General features: G+C 44.3%; 1 long non-coding RNA gene across 1 annotated transcript in view; it reads left to right on the forward strand.

The window, feature by feature from the left end:
* The first annotated feature begins 371 nt into the window (after positions 1 to 371).
* LOC130367989 (uncharacterized) overlaps positions 372 to 22,619 on the forward strand; it is a 63,781-nt gene continuing 41,533 nt past the window's right edge. Inside the window, exon 1 of the long non-coding RNA XR_008892248.1 lies at positions 372 to 507. This is a non-coding gene — a long non-coding RNA (uncharacterized LOC130367989). The remainder of the gene's footprint in view (positions 508 to 22,619) is intronic.

The raw sequence follows: 22,619 nt of genomic DNA on the forward strand, positions 1-22,619 counted from the left end.
CCCCTGAGTGATGGTAGCTGTTATTCTTTTTGGCACCAGTTGATTTTTAAAAATTTGCTTTCCACCGGAGTATCCCTTTACGATCTCTTTGTGGTTTGACAAAACTTACATCTAAAAAAAAAAAAGTGGGGGGACAAGAACCAGAACTGGTTCACACTCCTTAGATCACTGACATCCACTGGTTCATATACATTTGACTGGGAAAATACAGGCAATGCCATTTCCTCAGTCTCCTACCATGGGGTTCAAACCCATGATGACTGCATTCAATCGATGTAGCAGAGACATCAGGGGATTCGAACCCACAAGCTAATTTTTCCGAGGCCTCTTTAAAAATGAAAGAAGCAATATGATTGGTTGCTATTTTTCGGGATAGGTTTTGATAAATCTCCCCCAGGGTGCTGTTGTTTTGGGGCCAGGCTGCAGGGGGTGCTGGACTTATTAAGCTCCTTTCACTAGCTGGAGTCAAGATGGAAAGGAGAGGAAGCAGATCTGAGAGGAGACTGAGTGAGTTGAGGTGGCTGGGTGGGTGTTGTTTCCATGTGTTTTGTGCTTTCACAAATCATTCTGCGTCCCCTTGATATTGTTTTCTAGGTCCATCTGTGTCACTGATACCGGCAATAAGGCTAGGTTTACACTGCGTTACCACCTCTTGTTAGACATAATCATTGGCATCCTGCTGAAATGGATGCTGCCGTATATTGTAATGCAGGGCAGTGGATGCCATTAATTTCAATGGCAGAAAGGAGTCAATGTTTAAGCAGTTTGCATTATTTATTTTATTGTTTTTTATTCATTGGACTTGCACGGTCTGTTTTGTTATCCAGCTTGCTTAACCTCTTCAGGACGCAGGGCGTATGGATACGCCCTGCATTCCGAGTCCTTAAGGACGCAGGGCGTATCCATACGCCGGTGGGAATTCTGGTCCCCATCGCTAGCCGGTTAGGGACCAGAGCCGGATGCCTGCTGAAATCGTTCAGCAGGCATCGTGGCATATCGCCCAGGGGGGTCATGATGTCCCCCCATGTCGGCGATGGCCGCAGACCGCTGGACAATTCAGCCCAGCGATCTGTAGCGATTTTGGGTCAATCAGGTCTCTAGTGACCCGGAATTACCGGCTGATCGGGGCCGTCTCTGACGGCCCCGAACAGCCATAGCCAGCAAGTGTGAGGTGGCACTGGTGCCACCTCACGATCGCCCTGATTCGTCGGCCGGTTTACCGGCCGAGCAATCAGGGCACCTGCTGCGGGTGTCACTCCCGCAACCCGCTCCGCCCCTCTTCCGGAGGACGTGATCGGGTGTGGGAAGAGGACCCCGGCAGCTGGGGACCTCGATCCCCGGCGTCCCTGTTGGGAGCGGGGCCCCAGGAGCGGTGGCGGCGGTGGCGAGGAACTGACCTGGGGAGCAGCAGTTGGACGTGAGTGACAGCCTCCTGCTGTTGCTTAGCAACAGCTCCCAGCATGCAAAAAGGGCATACTGGGAGCTGTAGTTATGCAACAGCAGGAGGCAGACCACCACAATTCCCAGCATTCCCTTATGGGCATGCTGGGACTTATAGTTTTGCAACAGCTGGAGGCACATTTTTGGAACAGTGTACCTTCAGCTGTTGTATAACTACAACTCCCAGCTTGCACGAACAGCTAAAGTGCATGCTGGGAGTTGCAGTGGTGCATCTGCTGGTTGCATAACTGCAACTCCCAGCATGCCCGTTGGCTGTCGGTGACTACTGAGAGTTGTAGTTTTGCAACAGCTGAAGGCACACTGGTTGTGAAACTCCGAGTTTTTTTTTTTACCTAACTCAGTGTTTCACGACCGGTGTGCCTCCAGCTGTTGCAAACTACAACTCCCAGCATGCACCGTACATGCTGGGAGTTGTAGTTTTGCAACAGCTGGAGGCACACTGGTTGTGAAACACTGAGTTAGGTCACAAACTCAGTGATACATAACCAGTGTGCATACAGCTGTTGCAAAACTAAAATTCTTAGCATGTACAGTCTGTCAGCGCATGCTGGGAGTTGTAGTTTTGCCACAGCTGGATGTCCCCCCCCCCCCCCCTCCCCAATGTGAATGTACAGGGTACACTCACATGGGCGGAGGTTTACAGTAAGTATCCGGCTGCAAGTTTGAGCTGCAGCAAATTTTCTGCCGCAGCTCAAACTGCCAGCGAGAAACTACTGTGAACCCCTGCCCGTGCAACTGTACCCTAAAAACACTACACTAACACAAAATAAAATAAAAAGTTAAAAACACTACATATACACATACCCCTACACAGCCCCCCTCCCCTCCCCCAATAAAAATGAAAAACGTCTGGTACGCCACTGTTTCCAAAACGGAGCCTCGAGCTGTTGCAAAACAACTACTCCCAGTATTACCAAACAGCCACTGACTGTCCAGGCATGCTGGGAGTTTTACAACAGCTGGAGGCACCCTGTTTGGGAATCACTGGCGTAGAATACCCCTATGTCCACCCCTATGCAAGTCCCTAATTTAGGCCTCAAATGCGCATGGCGCTCTCACTTTAGAGCCCTGTCGTATTTCAAGGCAACAGTTTAGGGTCACATATGGGGTATCGCCGTACTCGGGAGAAATTGCCTAACAAATTTTGGGGGGTATTCTCTGCTTTTACCCTTTTTAAAAATGTAACATTTTTGGGAAACCAAGCATTTTAGGTAATTTTTTATTTTAATTTTTTTTTTTACATATGCAAAAGTCGTGAAACACCTGTGGGGTATAAAGGTTCACTCAAACTTTCTTTTTGCTGTCCTGACACCATAGGGGCTTCCTAAATGTGGCATGCCCCCAGAGCAAAATTTGCTTCCAAAAAAGCCAAATGTGACTACTCCTCTTCTGAGACCTGTAGTGCGCCAACATAGCACTTTTCACCCCCATATGTGGTGTTTTCTGAATCGGAAGAAATTGAGCTTCAAATTTTGGTGGCTATTTTTTGCTATTACCCTTTTTAAAAATGTAAAATTTTTGGGGAAACAAGCATTTTAGGTAAAAATTTTTTTTTTTACATTTGCAAAAGTCATGAAACACCTGTGGAGTATTAACCCCTTAACCCCTTAAGGATGCAGGACATATATTTACGTAGTGCGCCGGCTCCCACGATCCCGCATCATATCGCGTTGGTCCCGGCGCTCATCAACGGCCGGGACCCACGGCTAATACCACACATCGCCGATCGCGGCGATGTGCGGTATTCACCCTTTAGAAGCGGCGGTCAAAGCCGCTTCTAAAGCGAAAAAAGACGCTTCTAAAGCAAAAGTGACCCGGCTGCTCAGTCGGGCTGTTCGGGACCGCCGCGGTGAAATCACGGCATCCCGAACAGCTGGCTGGACATCGGGAGGGCCCTTACCTGCCTCCTCGGTGTCCGATCGGCGAATGACTGCTCCGTGCCTGAGATCCAGGCAGGAGCAGTCAAGCGCCGATAACACTGATCACAGGCGTGTTAATACACGCCTGTGATCTGTGTAGATCAGTGTGGGACCTATAACACTGCAAAAAAATGTTTAAAAAAAGTGTTAATAAAGGTCATTTAACCCCTTCCCTAATAAAAGTTTGAATCACCCCCCTTTTCCCATAAACAAAATAAAACAGTGTAAAAAATAAATAGAAATAAACATATGTGGTATCGCCGCGTGCGTAAATGTCCGAAATATAAAAATATATCATGAATTAAGCCGCACGGTCAATGGCGTACGCGCAAAAAAATTCCAAAGTCCAAAAAAGCGTATTTTGGTCACTTTTTATACCATAAAAAAATGAATAAAAAGTGATCAAAAAGTCTGATCAAAACAAAAATCATACCGATAAAAACTTCATATCACGGCGCAAAAAACGAGTCCTCATACTGCCCTGTACGTGGAAAAATAAAAAAAGTTATAGGGGTCAGAAGATGACATTTTTAAACGTATAAATTTTCCTGCATGTAGTTATGATTTTTTTCCAGAAGTGCGACAAAATCAAACCTATATAAGTAGGGTATCATTTTAACCGTATGGACCTACAGAGGCGTAATTTTAACCGAAATATGCGTAATTTTTACCGAAATATGCACTGCGTAGAAACGGAAGCCCCCAAAAGTTACAAAATGGCGTTTTTTCTTCGATTTTGTCGCACAATGATTTTTTTTTTTCCGTTTCGCCGTGCATTTTTGGGTAAAATGACTAATGTCACTGCAAAGTAGAATTGGCGACGCAAAAAATAAGCCATAATATGGATTTTTAGGTGGAAAATTGAAAGGGTTATGATTTTTAAAAGGTAAGGAGGAAAAAACGAAAGTGCAAAAACGGAAAAACCCTGAGTCCTTAAGGGGTTAAGGACCAGGCCATTTTACACCTTATTACCAGAGCGTTTTTTGCACATCTGACCAATGTCACTTTAAACATTAATAACTCTGGAATACTTTTAGTTATCATTCTGATTCCGAGATTGTTTTTTCGTGACATATTCTACTTTAACATAGTGGTAAAATTTTGTGGTAACTTGCATCCTTTCTTGGTGAAAAATCCCAAAATTTGCTGAAAAATTTTAAAATTTTGCATTTTTCTAACTTTGAAGCTTTCTGCTTGTAAGGAAAATGGATATTCAAAATATATATTTTTTTTTATTCACATTTCCAATATGTCTACTTTATGTTTGAATCATAAAATTGATGTGTTATTACTTTTGGAAGACATCAGAGGGCTTCAAAGTTCAGCAGCAATTTTCCAATTTTTCACCAAATTTTGGAGTGCGACAAGGGGATTTTGGAGAGTACGTTTTTCAGAAATGGTTTTTGGGGGGCATGTTGCATTTGGGAAGCCCCTATGGTGCCAGAACAGCAAAAAAAAAAAACATGGCATACCATTTTGGAAACTAGATCCCTTGGGGAAAGTAACAAGGAATAAAGTGAGCCCTAATACCCCACAGGTGTTTCACGACTTTTGCATATGTAAAAAAAAAAAAAAAAAAATTTTTTCACTAAAATTTGTTTCCCCCCAAATTTCACATTTTTGCAAGGGTTAATAGCAGAAAATACCCCCCAAAATTTGTAACCCCATCTCTTCTGAGTATGTAGGTACCCCATAAGTTGGCCTGAAGTGCACTACGGGTGAACTACAATGCTCAGAAGAGGAGGAGCACCATTGAGCTTTTGGAAAGAGAATTCGTTTGGATTGGTAGTCAGGGGCCATGTGCATTTACAAAGCCCCCCTGTGGTGCCAGAACAGTGGACCCCCCCACTTGTGACCCTATTTTGGAAACTACACTCATCACAGAATTTAATAAGTGGTGCAGTGAGCATTTACACCCCACTGGCATTTGACAGATCTTTGGAACAGTGGGCTGTGCAAATGGAAAATTAAATTTTTCATTTTCACGGATCACTGTTCCAAAAATCTGTCAGACACCTGTGGGGCATAAATGCTCACTGTACCCCTTATTACATTACATGAGGGGTGTAGTTTCCAAAATGGGGTCACATGTGTGTGGGGGGGGGTCCATTGTTCTGGTACCATGGGGGCTTTGTAAACACAAGTGGCCTTCAATTCCGGACAAATTTTCTCTTCAAAATCCCAATGGTGCTCCTTCTCTTTTGAGCATTGTAGTGCACCCATAGAGCACTTTACATCCACATATGGGGTATGTTCTTACTCATAAGAAATGGGGTTACAAATTTTGGGGGGCTTTTTTTATTTTCCTTTGTGAAAATGAAAAATTTAGGGTGACACCAGCATTTTAGTGAAAACATTTTTTTTTTTTTCATTTTCTCATCCAACTTTAATGAAAATTTGTCAAACACCTGTGGGGTGTTCAGGCTCACTACACCCCTTGTTACGTTCCGTGAGGGGTGTCGTTTTCAAAATGGGGTCACATGTGGGTATTTCTTTTTTTGGGTTTATGTCAGAACCGCTGTAAAATCAGCCACCCCTGTGCAAATCACCAATTTAGGCCTCAAATGTACATGGTGCGCTCTCACTCCTGAGCCTTGTTGTGCGTCCGCAGAGCATTTTACGCCCACATATGGGGTATCTCTGTACTCAGGAGAAATTGCGTTACAAATTTTGGGGGTCTTTTTTTCCTTTTACCTCTCGTGAAAATAAAAAGTAAAGGACAACACCAGCATGTTAGTGTAAAAAAAAATTTTTTTTTTTTACACTAACAGGCTGGTGTAGACCCCAACTTTTCTTTTTCATAAGGGGTAAAAGGGGGAAAAAAAAGCCCCCACAATTAGTAGTGCAATTTCTCCCGAGTACGGAGATACCCCATATGTGGCCCTAAACTGTTTACTTGAAATACGACAGGGCTCTGAATTGAGAGAGCGCCATGTGCATTTGAGGACTAAATTAGGGATTGCACAGGGGTGGACATAGGGGTATTCTACGCCAGTGATTCCCAAACAGGGTGCCTCCAGCTGTTGCTAAACTCCCAGCATGCCTGGACAGTCAGTGGCTGTCCGGAAATGCTGTGAGTTGTTGTTTTGCAACAGCTGGAGTCTCTGTTTTGGAAACACTGCCGTACAATACGTTTTTTATTTTTATTGGGGGGACAGTGTAAGGGGGTGTATATGTAGTGTTTTACCCTTTATTATGTGTTAGTGTAGTGTTTTTAGGGTACGTTCACACTGGCGGAGGTTTACAGTGAATTTACCGCTAGGAGTTTGCTCTGCGGCGAAAAATTTGCCGCAGCTCATACTTGAAGCAGAAAACTTACTGTAAACCCGCCAGTGTGAATGTACTCTATACGTTCACATGGGGGACAAACCTCCAGCTGTTTCAAAACTATATCTCCCAGCATGTACTGACAGACCGTGCATGCTGGCAGTTGTACTTTTGCAACAGCTGGAGGCACACTGGTTGGAAAACCTTCAGTTAGGTTCCGTTACCTAACTCAGTATTTTCCAACCAGTGTGCCTCCAGCTGTTGCAAAACTTCAACTCCCAGCATGTACTGATCACCGAAGGGCATGCTGGGAGATGTAGTTATGCAACAGCTGGAGGTACACAACTACAACTTCCAGCATGCAGAGACAGCTGTTTGCTGTTTAGGCATGCTGGGAGTTGCAGTTTTGCAACATCTGGAGAGCTATAGTTTAGAGACCACTGCACAGTGGTCTCCAAACTGTGGACCTCCAGATGTTTCAAAACTACAACTCCCAACATGCCCAGACAGCAAACTGCTGTGTGGGCATGCTGGGAGTTGTAGTTTTGCAAGATCTGGAGCTGCACAGTATAGAGATCACTGTGCAGTGGTCTCAAACTGTAGACCTCCAGCTGTTGCAAAACTGCAACTCCCAGCATGCCTAAACAGTTCTCTGGGCATGCTGGGAGTTGTAGTTTTGCAACATCTGGAGGGTTACAGTTTAGAGACCACTCTATAGTGGTCTCAGACTGTAGCCCTCCAGATGTTGCTAAATAACTCACCGGCTTCCGTCGGATCCAGGGAGCTGCGTCGCCGTCCTCTTCTTCCGCCGCTCGTCGCCCGCTGCCGCTGCTGATCGTCGCACGCTGCCGTCGCCGCTGGGTAAGTGGATCTTCGACGCTGGTCCCTGTCGGTTTCCCTGTCCTGCCCCGCCTATTGTGGGTGGGCAGAACGGGGAAACCGAAAGTAAACCCCTCCGCCCCCGATCTGCTATTGGTGGTCGCGTCTAGACCACCAATAGCAGAGATAGGAGGGGTGGCACCTCTGCCACCTCACTCCTATTGCTTCAAGGGGATCGTGGGTGTCTAGGACATCCGCGATCCCCTTTATTTTCCGGGTCACTATAGATCCGTATGACCCGGAGTAGCCGCAAATCGCAAGTGTGAATTCACGATTTGCGGCGATCGCCGACATGGGGGGGTCTGATGACCCCCCCCCCCCCCTGGGCATTTGCGTGGGGTGCCTGCTGATACATATCAGCAGTCACCCTGGCCCGATCCCCGCCCGGCGCGCGGCGGAGACCGAAAATCCCACGGGCGTACAGGTACGCCCTTGGTCCTTAAGTACCAAGGAGTAAAGGCTTGCCTGTACGCCCTTGGTCCTTAAGGGGTTAAAGGGGTACTCCGGTGAAAACCTTTTTTCTTTTAAATCAACTGGTGGCAGAAAGTTAAACATATTTGTAAATTACTTCAATTAAAAAACCTTAATCCTTCCTGTACTTATTAGCTGCTGAATGATACAGAGGAAATTCCTTTCTTTTTGGAACACTGATGACATCACGAGCACAGTGCTTTCTGCTGACATCTCTGTCCATTTTAGCAACCATGCATAGCAGATGCATAGCAGATGCATAGCAGATGCATAGCAGATGCATAGCAGATGCATAGCAGATGCATAGCAGATATATGCTAAGGGCACCATGGTGGCTCAGTGGTTAGCACTGCTGCCTTGCAGTGCTGGGGACTTGGGTTCAAATCCCACTAAGGACAACAATAAATAAAGTATTATTATTATTATAATGTCAGCAGAGAGAACTGTGCTCGTGATGTCATCAGCGAGCATTCCAAAAAGAAAAGAATTTCCTCTGTAGTATTCAACAGCTAATAAGTACAGGAAGGATTACGATTTTTTAATAGAAGTAATTTACAAATATGTTTCTGCCACCAGTTGATTTAAAAGAAAAAAGGTTTTCACCGGAGTACCCCTTTAAGGCTCACTTTATCCCATGTTACATTCCCGAGGGGTCTAGTTTCCAAAATGGTATGCCATGTGTTTTTTTTAATTTTATTTATTTTTTGCTGTTTTGACACCCTGGGGGCTTCCTAAAGGTGACATGCCCCCCAAAAACTATTTCAGAAAAATGTACTCTCCAAAATCCCCTTGTCGCTCCTTCTCTTCTGAGCCCTCTACTGCGCCCGCCGAACACTTTACATAGACATATGAGGCATGTGCTTACTCGAGAGAAATTGGGCTACAAATACAAGTAAAAATTTTCTCCTTTTACTACTTGCAAAAATTTAAAAATTGGGTCTGCAAGAACATGCGAGTGTAAAAAATGAAGATTTTTAATTTTCTCCTTCACTTTTCTGCTATTCCTGTGAAACACTTAAAGGGTTAAAACACTTACTGAATGTTATTTTGAATACTTTGGGGGGTGTAGTTTTTATAATGGGGTCATTTATGGGGTATTTCTAATATGAAGACCCTTCAAATCCACTTCAAAACTGAATTGGTCCCTGAAAAATATCGAATTTGAAAATTTAGTGAAAAATTGGAAAATTGCTGCTGAACTTTGAAGCCCTCTGGTGTCTTCCAAAAGTAAAAACTCATAAATTTTATGATGCAAACATAAAGTAGACATATTGTATATGTGAACCAAAAACTAAATTATTTTGAAAATCCATTTTCCTTACAAGCAGAGAGCTTCAAAGTTAGAAAAATGCAAAATTTTCATTTTTTTTCATCAAATTTTGGGATTTTTCACCAAGAAAGGATGCAAGTTACCATAAAATTTTACCACTTTGTTAAAGTAGAATATGTCACGAAAAAACAATCTTGGAATCAGAATGATAAGTAAAAGCATTCCAGAGTTATTAATGTTTAAAGTGACAGTGGTCAGAATTGCAAAAAACGTCCGAGTCCTTAAGGTGAAAAAGGACTAAGTCCTTAAGGGGTTAAAAGACTGAGATGACTCCCCTTCCTGCCCTTGCTGATTTTCTTTAACCCTTACTGAGCACACTTCAGATCATTTCTGTCTTAATATGGAGTAAAGTAAGGCTGTGGTATTACTAGGGAGATTTAGGAAAACATGTCTAGAGGAAGAGTGGTGCAGTCGCCCATAGCAACCAATCAGATTGCATCTTTCATTTTCCCCAGGCCTTTTTAAAAATGAATGAAGCGATCTGATTTGTTGCTATGGGCAACTGCACCACTCTTCCTCTGCGCAGGTTTTGCTAAATCTCCCCCACTATCTTTTGGACCAAAAGCGACACAGACACATCCAATTTACAACCAAAAAATAACTTTCATATTTTGCTATGTGATTTGAGGCATATTTTGGGCCAAATAAAACTAGTTCCCTGCAGCACACACTCCTCCTTCGGTCCTGTTCACACTACGGAGAATCCATGTTGAATATTTACAAGGAATTCTATCTGGATTTACCACATTCCCATTGATTTCAAAGGGTTTTGAGGCAGGGGCGTACCTAGAGCATTTGGCTCCCAGGGCGGACCCTTTGTTTGGCACCCCCCCCCCCCTTATTTACTCCCTCCTCCCCCCCCCCTTAATTACACCCCCCTCCCCCCCCTTAATTACACCCCCTCCCAGGAGCAGACTGACAACACTCGGGGCCCCCGGACCAAAAAAAAGCAAGGGCCCCTACTAGGCTCTGCAGCTCGTCAATCTTCTGCCACATCCTATTCCACCCAAATCCCACACACAATAAACTAAAATTTATATATATAAGAAACACTTTAACATAGGTAAATTTCCATGACCAATAATACTGGTATACAGGGAGTAAATATATACCACCACACAAGAATTGGATAATACCACCATATTGTACTGAATAAAACCACTATACACAGACCAGTATACTATAAAGGATCTGTATACAATATAAGTGATTATATACAGGACCATATGGCGGTAGATATCAGCTGTACACAGGATGTATATACCATATAAGTGATTACAGTTACATTTTGGGACTCACAATTACGTCTTTTCTGATCAGCGGCGTCCTCTTTCCTTTTCTTCTCCGTCCGGATAAGACCGCCATGTAGATCTCTTAACATCTGCAGGAAAAACATGTCAGAATCTGCATATATTCAGTGCCCTCCCCTCCTCTAAACAATCTTTCCATCTATAGGCCCACAAACTGTAATAATGCCCTCCTTGGTGTCCTGCACAGTAAATGGGCAGGTAGGTAGGTAGCCAGGTAAATAGGTAACTAGATCAGGATGCCAGATATGTAGGTAGGCGACAAGTTAGGTAGGTAGGAGGCTAGCTAGATAGTTAGGCAGACATGTATGAAGGCCAGGTATGTACATAGTTAGGTAGCTGGGTATGTAGGTAAGTAGTTAGGCATCCAGGTATAAAGTTAAGTAGCCCCCCTTCCCTGTAGGTATAGGCAGCAGAGTTAAACCCCCTTCCCAATAGGTATAGGAACAGAGTAAACCCCCCTTTCTCCTTAGGTATAGGCAGCAGAGCCCCCCCCCCCCCCTTTCCCCGTAGGTATAGGCAGAGTTAAAAAAAAAAAAAAAAAAAAAAAAATTCCCCCGTTTCCCATAGGTATAAGCAGAGTTAAACCCTTTTTTCCCATAGGTATAGGCAGAGTTACCCCCCTCTTCCCCCTTGGTATAGGCAGTTACCCCCCCCCCCCCTTTCCTCCCATTTCCCCATAGGTATAGGCAGAGTTACCCTCCCCCCCCTCTTTCCCATAGTTATATACAGTTACAACCCCCCCTCATTCCCATAGGTATATGCAGTTACATCCCCCCCCTTTCCCATAGTTATATGCAGTTACACCCTCCCCTTTCCCATAGGTATATGCAGTTACACACCCCTCCCCCTCTTTCCCATAGGTATATGCAGTTACACCCCCCCTTTCCCATAGGTATATGTAGAGTAACCCCCCCCCTCCCCTATAGGTATATGTAGAGTAACCCCCCCCTCCCCTATAGGTATATGTAGAGTAACCCCCCCCTCCCCTTCCCCATTGGTATATGTAGAGTAACCCCCCTCCCCCCTTCCCCATAGGTATATGTAGAGTAACCCCCCCCCTCCCCATAGGTATATGTAGAGTAACCCCCTCCCCTTCCCCATAGGTATATGTAGAGTAACCCCCCCTCCTCCCCCATAGGTATATGTAGAGCAACCCCCCTCCCCCATAGGTATATGTAGAGTAACCCCCCCCCTCCTCCCCTATAGGTATATATGTAGAGTAACCCCTCCTCCCCTATAGGTATATATGTAGAGTAACCCCTCCTCCCCTATAGGTATATATGTATAGTAACCCCCCCTCCCCCATAGGTATATATGTAGAGTAACCCCCCTCCTCCCCCATAGGTATATATGTAGAGTAACCCCCCCTCCTCCCCTATAGGTATATGTAGAGTAACCCCCCCCTCCCCATAGGTATATATAGAGTAACCCCCCTCCTCCCCCGTAGGTATATATAGAGTAACCCCCCCTCCTCCCCCGTAGGTATATATAGAGTAACCCCCCCTCCTCCCCCATAGGTATATATAGAGTAACCCCCCTCCTCCCCTATAGGTATACATGTAGAGTGACCCCCCCTCCTCCCCTATAGGTATATATGTAGAGTAACCCTCCTCCTCCCCCATAGGTATATGTAGAGTAACCCCCCCCCTCCTCCATCCCCTTCACCATAGGTGTATGCAGAGTTGAGAAAAATAAATAAAAAGGATGCTCACCTGATATCCCACGCAGCGATCTCCCCAGCAGGGGCCCACGTCTTCTTCCCTCCACAGTACAGGTGCCGGATGAGTGACGTCACCGGCACCTGTAGCCTGGGGGCGGAGGTAACGTCTCCTCTGTGTAGCTGCAGATGCGGCTCACACAGAGGAGACACCTTCTCCTGTATGTGCGTGTATCGCGCATACAGGAGAAGGTGTGGCGGAACCAACCTCGCCACTGTTCACTGGAGAAGCCTGGTTGCCCGCCTCCTACCTGCTGACTATGGCCCCTGGTAAATTTGTACTTTGAAATAACTGATTTGGGCATGTTGTATTATATTATGCTGCTACTGGCCCAATTAAGAACCATCTGGGGACATACTGTGGAGTTACTGGGTGGCCACCATTTCATTTGTCAGAGGCACATGGTGAGAACAATGGAATCTGCCTCTATCCCTGGAAATAATTGGATTTCTTTGTCCTGGGTGATAATTGGATTTCTTCCCAGTCGTCTGGGGGGAGGGAGGTATGGGTAAAGTGTGAAGGGCTTATGTTGAAGCCACTGCGATTGACTATTCTCCACTATGTTCCACAGTTTTCCTTCAGGTCCCCTAGGAGAGGGTCCACCTGGTGGAGACCTGCATAAATACCTGGCAGGTAGCCCCATTAAAGAGACCACTGCTTGACCTTCAACACGGAGCCTTGTCTCATTCTTGGGGGGGATTCACTGTATGCTGAGAGGGACTGACTGCCAGGAGTGTAAGCCGCTAGGGGAGCTTTTCCTGTTCGTCCGCTAGCAGCTATTCATGAGGTTCCAGTTTGGAGTGCTATTGTGTATCCAGCTCGGGTGTTTGGTGTTCTGCAGTAGCTGTGCCTGTCCTTCAGAAAGGGGCATATCGCCTAAACGGATTTTAACCCCGTGTCTGCGGAAATGGTCCATTACCTTGGTGGCATCGTTCCTACAGCCAGAAGGACAGCTACAGAACACCATTTCTTTGGATTTACAAATTGGGGGCAACGCATGCCCCAGTACAGCGACCCTAAAAGCAACAGGATGGAACCAGCAGTGTTATATGAGGAGGAGGACCTGGATGGCCGGGAGAGATGGGACCGAGGTCTCTCCACCGCTCCTGCAGGGAATTGGGAGCCCAGTCTCCATTCCCCAGCGGCAGTGTGATGTGCAGGGAGAGGAGAGCAGCATCCTCCCTCCCCAGTGGAGGCTGAGTTACAGGGGGCAGAGGTAGTTGTTCCTGCCCCCCAGCAGCAGAGTGAGATGCCAGGAAGGCAGTGTGAAGTCCAGGGAGAGGAGAGCAGTGTCCTCCCTCCCCAGCGGCAGTGTGATTTTTCGGAAATTGGGAGCCCAGTCTCCATTCCCCAGTGGGAGATACAGCAGGGAATTGGGAGCCCAGTCTCCATTCCCCAGCGGGAGATACAGCAGGGAATTGGGAGCCCAGTCTCCATTCCCCAGCGGCAGAGTATCCAGCAGGGAATTGGGAGCCCAGTCTCCATTCCCCAGCGGCAGAGTATCCAGCAGGGAATTGGGAGCCCAGTCTCCATTCCCCAGCGGCAGAGTATCCAGCAGGGAATTGGGAGCCCAGTCTCCATTCCCCAGCGGCAGAGTATCCAGCAGGGAATAGAGAGCTCAGTCTCCTTTCCCCAGCGGCAGAGTATCCAGCAGAGAATAGAGAGCTCAGTCTCCTTTCCCCAACAGCAGGACTCTGTGTTGGGAGGCGAGACAGTCGGTCTTCCTCCACAGAGACTGGAAGTATGTATGGGAGCGGAGCTTGCTACCCCCTCTCCCCAGCGACAGCTTGGATTATCCAAAGGGGAGACAGTCGGTCTCCAGCAACCAGGCTCCAACCAGACCACTCCTGTGGTAGTACTGGCATCAGGGCAGAGTACTGCTGGTCTCTGCCCCCTCAGCAACCCACCAAGGCAGCCTACCAGTCCCCCACACAGCCGTGGTGAGGCACCTGGACATGGACAAGATTCTCCCTTACTCAGGTGTAGTAACCAGTTATTGTGGGTGGGCTGCTGGACTAACCAGGGCACTGACCGGCAGGAGATCAGATACCCTGTTAGTCTGTCTGCAAAAGGGGAGAAGTGTGGCGGAACCAACCTCGCCACTGTTCACTGGAGAAGCCTGGTTTCCCGCCTCGTACCTGCTGACTATGGCCCCTGGTAAATTTGTACTTTGAAATAACTGATTTGGGCATGTTGTATATGCTGCTACTGGCCCAATTAAGAACCGCCTGGGACATACTGTGGAGTTACTGGGTGGCCACCATTTCATTTATTAGAGGCACATGGTGAGAACAATGGAATCTTCCTCTATCCCTGGAGATAATTGGATTTCTTTGTCCTGGGTGATAATTGGATTTCTTTCCAGTCGTCTGGGGGGAGGGAGGTATGGGTGAAGTGTGAAGGGCTTATGTTGAAGCCACTGCGATCGACTATTGTCCACTATGTTCCACAGTCTTCCTTCAGGTCCCCTAGGGGAGTGTTCACCTGATTTGTAAAGTGGAAAGGGTTTATGTTGAAGCCACTGCGATTGGCTACTGTCCACTAAGTGTTAAGTCTTCTTTCAGGTCCCCTAGGGGAGTGTCCACCTGGTGGAGACCTGCATAAATACCGGGCAGGTAGCCCCTTTAAAGAGACCACTGCTTGACCTTCAACAAGGAGCCTTGTCTCGTTCTTGGGGGATTCACTGTATGCTGAGAGGGACTGACTGCCAGGAGTGTAAGCCGCTTGGGGAGCTTTTCCTGTTCGTCCGCTAGCAGCTATTCGTGAGGTTCCAGTTTGGAGTGCTATTGTGTATCCAGCTCGGGAGTTTGGTGTTCTGCAGTAGCTGTGCCTGTCTCTCAGAAAGGGGCATATCGCCTAATTAAACGGTCCGTTACAGAAAGCACCGCTGTCTGCTGGGGATCTGAGACGAGTATCCCGGATCCTCAGTAGTGGTGGCGGCGGCGGCTGTGGCGGGTCAGTCCGCCCCTGGCACCCCCCTTGTGAGCGCCCCCACCCCCCCTTAGTACGCCACTGTTTTGAGGTGCTCAGTTCACACAGTGGAACTTCTGTCCCAGAACTTCCAACACAGGTCTGAATATTGGCAGATTAGGTTATGTTCACATGGGGCAAAAAGACATGCTGTTTTAGACAAGGAAAATGCATTGATTTCTGCGATTGTATGTGTGCTCAGTCACACCGGAGGGAACTGGGAACAGGCTGCATGTCGGCCTAGTGCTACTGTAATTGCCCACTGGCCCCTGGTTTTTGCTTATTACGCACAGGCAGGTTAGCGTTAGGTCCCACGCCATTTGAGAAACCTTGGCGTTGGTGTACGGGCTCTGGTGTTTCCTTCATATAAGGATACACTGGCGAATGTCTCAATTTTAACATCAGTGTTGAGGGATAGCCAATGTCATTGTATACGTCTACCACAGTTGTGCACCTAAATTTCTGTATTGTAATATGTCAACAAAAGTTAGATTTTATTTCCATCATTTACACTTTAAAAATAACAGGAAAAAAAAATGTCATCTGCAAAAGTTTGGACACCCTGCAGAGTGGCAAGTATCTCAGCTTGTAAACGCTTTTTGTAACCAGACAAGAGTCTTTCAATTCTTGTTTGAGGTCTCTTTGCCCATTCTTCCTTACAAAAGTCTTCCAGTTCTTTGAGATTTCTGGGCTGTCTGTCACGCAGTGCTCTTTTCAGGTCTATCCATAGATTTTCAATTATGTTGAGGTCAGGAGATTGTGAAGGCCATGGCAAAACCTTCAGTTTATGCCTCTTGATGTAATCCCCCGTGGATTTCAAGGTGTGTTTAGGATCATTATCCATTTGTAGAAGCCATCCTCTCTTTAACTTCAGCTTTTTCACAGATGGCATCAAGTTAGCATCCAAAATTTGCTGAAATTTTATTGAATCCATTTTTCCTTCTACTCGTGAGATGTTCCCTGTGCCACTGACTGCAATACAACCCCAAAGCATGATTGATCCACCCCCATGCTTAACAGTTAGACAGAGGTTCTTTTAATTAAATTCTGTTCCCCTTCTTCTCCAAACGTACCTTTGCTCATTCCGGCCAAAAAGTTCAATTTTAACCTCATCGGTCCACAGAACTTGTTTCCAAAATGCATCAGGCTTGTCTATATGTTCATTTGCAAAGTTCAAATGCAGATTTTTGTGGTGAGGATGTCGAAGAGGTTTTCTTCTGATGACTCTTCCATGAAGACCATATTTGTACAAGTATCTCTTTATAGTGGAATAGTGTACCACAACTCCAGTGTCTGCCAGATCTTTCTGGAGGGATTGTGCAGTCAAATGTGGGTTTTGAATTGTTTTTCTCACAATCCTGCGAGCTGTTCTATCTGATATTTTTCGTGGTCTTCCAGATCTTGCTTTTAACTTCCCCTGTTCCTGATGACTTCCATTTCTTAATTACATTCCGAACAGAGGATATTGACATCTGAAAACATTTAGCTATCTTCTTATAGCCTTCTCCAGCTTTGTGAGCGTCAACTATTTTCAGTTTTATATTTCTAGACAACTGCTTAGAAGAACCCATGGTGCTGATTGTTGGGGCAAGGTCAGATGAGTCTGGGCATTTAAAACCTTGGAGATTGACATCACCTGGTCTTTCCAGATGATGATTGAGAACCATCCATGAAACTGGCAGGTCTCAGCTTTGTGCATGCTATAAATTCTGCAGGGTGCCAAAACTTTTCAAACACCATTTTTTGGGTTTTCTGTTATTTTGAATGTGTAAATGATGGAAATCAAATCTAACTTTTGTTGACATATTGTAAGAATGTCTAATCTGTAATTTGATGCCTTTTGGAGATTTTTCCATCTTTCCATGGCTTCTTTATGCAAATTAATACAAATTTTTACCTGGGGTGCCCAAACTTTTAATCTCCACTGTATGTCTGTATTATTGGTTTTATTAGTGTTTGTATGTGGTATGTGGTATGTGGTATGTCTCAGAAATTTAGGGAGAGGTATGACAAACTACAGCAAAATTCCGAGGGGGCATAATGCTATTTTTCAGCGATTTGATTGAAGGAGATATTGTATGTGAGCTGCAATCCATGCTTTTTAGTCCCAATCCATCCCTGGTGTGAGGGGATTTTATTCACAGGATACAGTGTATAATGCTATTATATTTACAGGATGCAGTGTATAATGCTATTATATTTACAGGATGCAGTGTATAATGCTATTATATTCACAGGATACAGTGTATAATGCTATTATAGATACAGGATGCAGCGTATAATGCTATTATAGTTACAGGATGCAGTGTAGAATGCTATTACAGTTACAGGATGCAGTGTATAATGCTATCATATTTACAGGATGTAGTGTATAATGCTATTATATTCACAGGATACAGTGTATGATGCTATTATAGTTACAGGATGCAGTGTATAATGCTATTATAGTTACAGGATGCAGTGTATAATGCTATTATAGTTACAGGATGCAGTGTATGATGCTATTATAGTTACAGGATGCAGTGTATGATGCTATTATAGTTACAGAATGCAGTGTATAATGCTATTATAGTTACAGGATGCAGTGTAGAATGCTATTATAGAAACAGGATGCAGTGTATAATGCTATTATAGTTACAGGATGCAGTGTATAATGCTATTACAGTTACAGGATGCAGTGTATAATGCTATTTTAGTTACAGGATGCTATGTATAATGCTATTATAGTTACAGGATGCAGTGTGTGATGCTATTGTATTTACAGGATGCTATGTATAATGCTATTATAGTTACAGGATGCTATGTATAATGCTATTATAGTTACAGGATGCAGTGTATAATGCTATTATATTTACAGGATGCAGTGTATAATGCTATTATATTCACAGGATGCAGTGTATGATGCTATTATTATAGTTACAGGATGCAGTGTCTAATGCTATTATAGTTACAGGATACAGTGTATGATGCTATTATAGTTACAGGATGCAGTGTATGATGCTATTATAGTTACAGGATGCAGTGTATGATTCTATTATAGTTACAGGATGCAGTGTATAATGATATTATAGTTACAGGATGCAGTGTATGATTCTATTATAGTTACAGGATGCAGTGTATAATTCTATTATAGTTACAGGATGCAGTGTATGATTCTATTATAGTTACAGGATGCAGTGTATAATGCTATTATAGTTACAGGATGCAGTGTGTGATGCTATTATAGTTACAGGATGTAGTGTATGATGCTATTATATTCACAGGATGCAGTGTATAATGCTATTATATTGCCATTATATCCACAGTACGCAGCGTATGAGGCTATTATATTCACAGTATTCAGCGTGTTATGCTATTATATTCACAGGATGCAGTGTGTGACGCTATTATGTTTGCAGTATGTAGCCTGTAATGCTATTATATCCACCAGAGGCAGTGTGTGACGCTGTTATATCCACAGGAGGCAGTGTGTGACGTTATTATGTTTACAGTATGTAGCCTGTAATGCTATTATATCCACAGGAGGCAGTGTGTGACGCTGTTAAATCCACTGGAGGCAGTGTATGACACAGTTACATTTACAGTACGCAGCGTGTGATGCTATTATATTCACAGGATGCAGTGTATAATGCTATATTTACAGGATGCAGTGTATGATGCTATTATAGTTACAGGATACAGTGTATAATGCTATTATATTCACAGGATGCAGTGTATAATGCTATATTTACAGGATGCAGTGTATGATGCTATTATAGTCACAGGATACAGTGTATAATGCTATTATAGTTACAGGATGCAGTGTATAATGCTATTATAGTTACAGGATGCAGTGTATAATGCTATTATAGTTACAGGATGCAGTGTATAATGCTATTATAGTTACAGGATGCAGTGTATAATGCTATTACAGTTACAGGATGCAGTGTATAATGCTATTACAGTTACAGGATGCAGTGTATAATGCTATTATAGTTACAGGGTGCAGTGTATAATGCTATTATATTTACAGGATGCAGTGTATAGTGCTATAGTTACAGGATGCAGTGTATAATGCTATTATATTTACAGGATGCAGTGTATAATGCTATATTTACAGGATGCAGCGTATGATGCTATTATATTGCCATTATATCCACAGTATGTAGCCTGTAATGCTATTATATCCGCAGGATGCAGTGTGTGACGCTGTTATATCCACAGGAGGCAGTGTGTGACGCTATTATGTTTACAGTATGTAGCCTGTAATTCTATTATATCCGCAGGATGCAGTGTGTGACGCTGTTATATCCACAGGAGGCAGTGTGTGAAGCTATTATGTTTACAGTATGTAGCCTGTAATGCTATTATATCCACCAGAGGCAGTGTGTGACGCTGTTATATCCACAGGAGGCAGTGTGTGATGCTATTATGTTTACAGTATGTAGCCTGTAATGCTATTATATCCACAGGAGGCAGTGTGTGACGCTGTTATATCCACAGGAGGCAGTGTGTGACGCTATTATATTTACAGTGCGTAGCTTGTAGTGCTATTCTATTCACAGGAGGCAGTGTGTGACGCTGTTATATCCACAGGAGGCAGTGTGTGACACTATTATATTTACAGGATGCAGTGTATATTGCTATTATAGTTACAGGATGCAGCGTATAATGCTATTATATCGCCATTATATCCACAGTACGTAGCCTGTAATGCTATTATATCCACAAGATGAAGTGTGTGACGCTGTTATATCCACTGGATGGAGTGTGACGCTATTATATTTACAGTACATAGCCTCTAATGCTATTATATTCACAAGATGCAGTGTGTGACGCTGTTATATCCACAGGAGGCAGTGTGTGACGCTATTATATTTACAGTGCGTAGCTTGTAGTGCTATTCTATTCACAGGAGGCAGTGTGTGACACTGGTATATCCACAGGATGCAGCACGTGACACTAATATATTCACGGGAGGCAGTGTATGATGATATTATTATATTCAATAGTCATGGTGTGTGATCCTGTTTAAAGGGCACTATATATGATGCTATGAGGATTCCTCTAAGTGTAGAATGTGGGGTAGCAAAGAGCTGAAGACATCGGCAGAGACAATTTACCACCCCACCTGACAAGTATGTTACAGTATATCCATATGGTATCCAGGAGATAACAATACTAACATCTGTACTAGAGATGAGCGAACTTACAGTAAATACGATTCGTCACGAACTTCTCCGCTCGGCAGTTGATGACTTTTCCTGAATAAATTAGTTCAGCCTTCAGGTGCCCCGGAGACTCTCTCCTAGGACTGTATCCACCTTTTCCAGCCCACCGGAGCACCTGAAGGCTGAACTAATTTAAGCAGGAAAAGTCATCAACTGCAGAGCCAAGAAGTTTGTGACGAATCGAATTTACTGTAAGTTCGCTCATCTCTAATCTGTACTTAGAACTCAGTGTTGTGACACTTTTATTCCTCTTGAAAATGTATGTTCTTCGGTTTACCACACACCATTCCTTGTGCTGCTGTTATATTAGAGCATGCACATTTTATATTATCAAATTGTACCCACTTTGCACTCATGTAATCAAAATGTAAAGACAAATTTCCATTTGTTTGTGCTCATTTATGTCTTAAAAAACATTTTGGTGTAGTGTTGGCTTCTAAGATATTACACAAATATTTTAAGCCATGACCTCAATTTCCAGTCTTTTCGTAGCCTATGTTATTGATGCTGAAAGCATAGCCCCATGGTTAAACTAATTAATTTACCAAGACTTGCATTTGATATGCTGGCCTGAAGTTAACCTGTTGGGGATGAAGGGCGTATGCATACGCCCTTGCGTCCTGGTACTTAAGGATGAAGGGCGACCGGACCGGGGTGACTGCTGATATCTATCAGCAGGCACCCCATGCAAATGCCCAGGGGGGTCATTAGACCCCATTAGAACGTACAGGGTACATTCACATGGGCAGGTTTACAGCAAGTTTCCTGCTTCAAGTTTGGTCTGCGGCAGATTTTTCGCCGCAGCGCAAACTCCTGGCGGGAATCTCACCGTAACACGCCAGTGTGAATGTACCCTAAAAACACTACACTAACACATAATAAAGAGTAAAACACTACATATGCACCACCTTACACTGCCCCCCCCCCCCCACAATAAAAATGAAAAACATATTGTACAGCAGGGTTTCCAAAACGGAGCCTCCAGCTGTTGCAAAACAACAACTCCCAGCATTTCTGGACAGCCACTGACTGTCCAGGCATTCTAGGAGTTAAGCAACAGCTGGAGGCACCCTGTTTGGGAAGAATACACGTAGAATACCCCTATGTCCACCCCTATGCAATTCCTAATTTAGTCCTCAAATGCGCATGGCACTCTCTCACTTCAGAGCCCTGTCTTATTTCAAGGAAACAGTTTAGGGCCACATATGGGGTATTTCCGTAATCAGTAGAAATTGCACTACAATTTTGGGGGGCTTTTTCTCCTTTTAGCCCTTATGAAAAGGAAAAGTTGGGGTTACACCAGCCTGTTAGTGTAAACATTTTTATTTTTTTTACACTAACATGCTGGTGTTGCCCCATACTTTTTATTTTCACAAGCAGTAAAGGGAAAAAAAGCTCCCCCAAAATTAGTAACGCAATTTCTCCTGAGTACGAAATTACCCCATATGTGGGCGTAAAACACTCTGCAGGCGCACAACAAGGCTCAGGAGTGAGAGCGCACCATGTACATTTGAGGCCTAAATTCAGGATTTGCACAGGGGTGGCTGATTTTACAGTGGTTCTGACATAAACGCAAAAACATAAATACCCACACATGACCCCATTTTGGAAACTACACTCCCCATGGAACGTAACAAGGGGTATAGTGAGCATTTACACCCCACAGGTGTTTGACGAAATTTCATTAAAGTTGGATGGGAAAATGAAAAAAAAAAATTTCACTAAAATGCTGGTGTTACCCTAAATTTTTCATTTTCACAAGGGAAAATAAGAAAAAAAGCCCCTCAAAATTTGTAACCCCATTTCCTCTGAGTAAGAAAATACCCCATAAGTGGATGTAAAGTGCTCGGCGGGCGCACTACAATGCTCAGAAGAGAAGGAGCGCCATTGGGATTTTGAAGAGAAAACGTGTCCAGAACTGAAGGCCACATGAGTTTACAAAGCCCCCATAGTGTCAGAACAATGAACCCCCCCAACATATGACCCCATTTTGGAAACTACACCCCTCATGTAATGTAATAAGGGGTACAGTGAGCATTTACTTCCCACATGTGTCTGACAGATTTTTGGAACAGTGGTCCGTG

The sequence above is a fragment of the Hyla sarda genome, chromosome 1, assembly GCF_029499605.1.
Source record: "Hyla sarda isolate aHylSar1 chromosome 1, aHylSar1.hap1, whole genome shotgun sequence".
Taxonomy (NCBI): Eukaryota; Metazoa; Chordata; class Amphibia; order Anura; family Hylidae; genus Hyla; species Hyla sarda.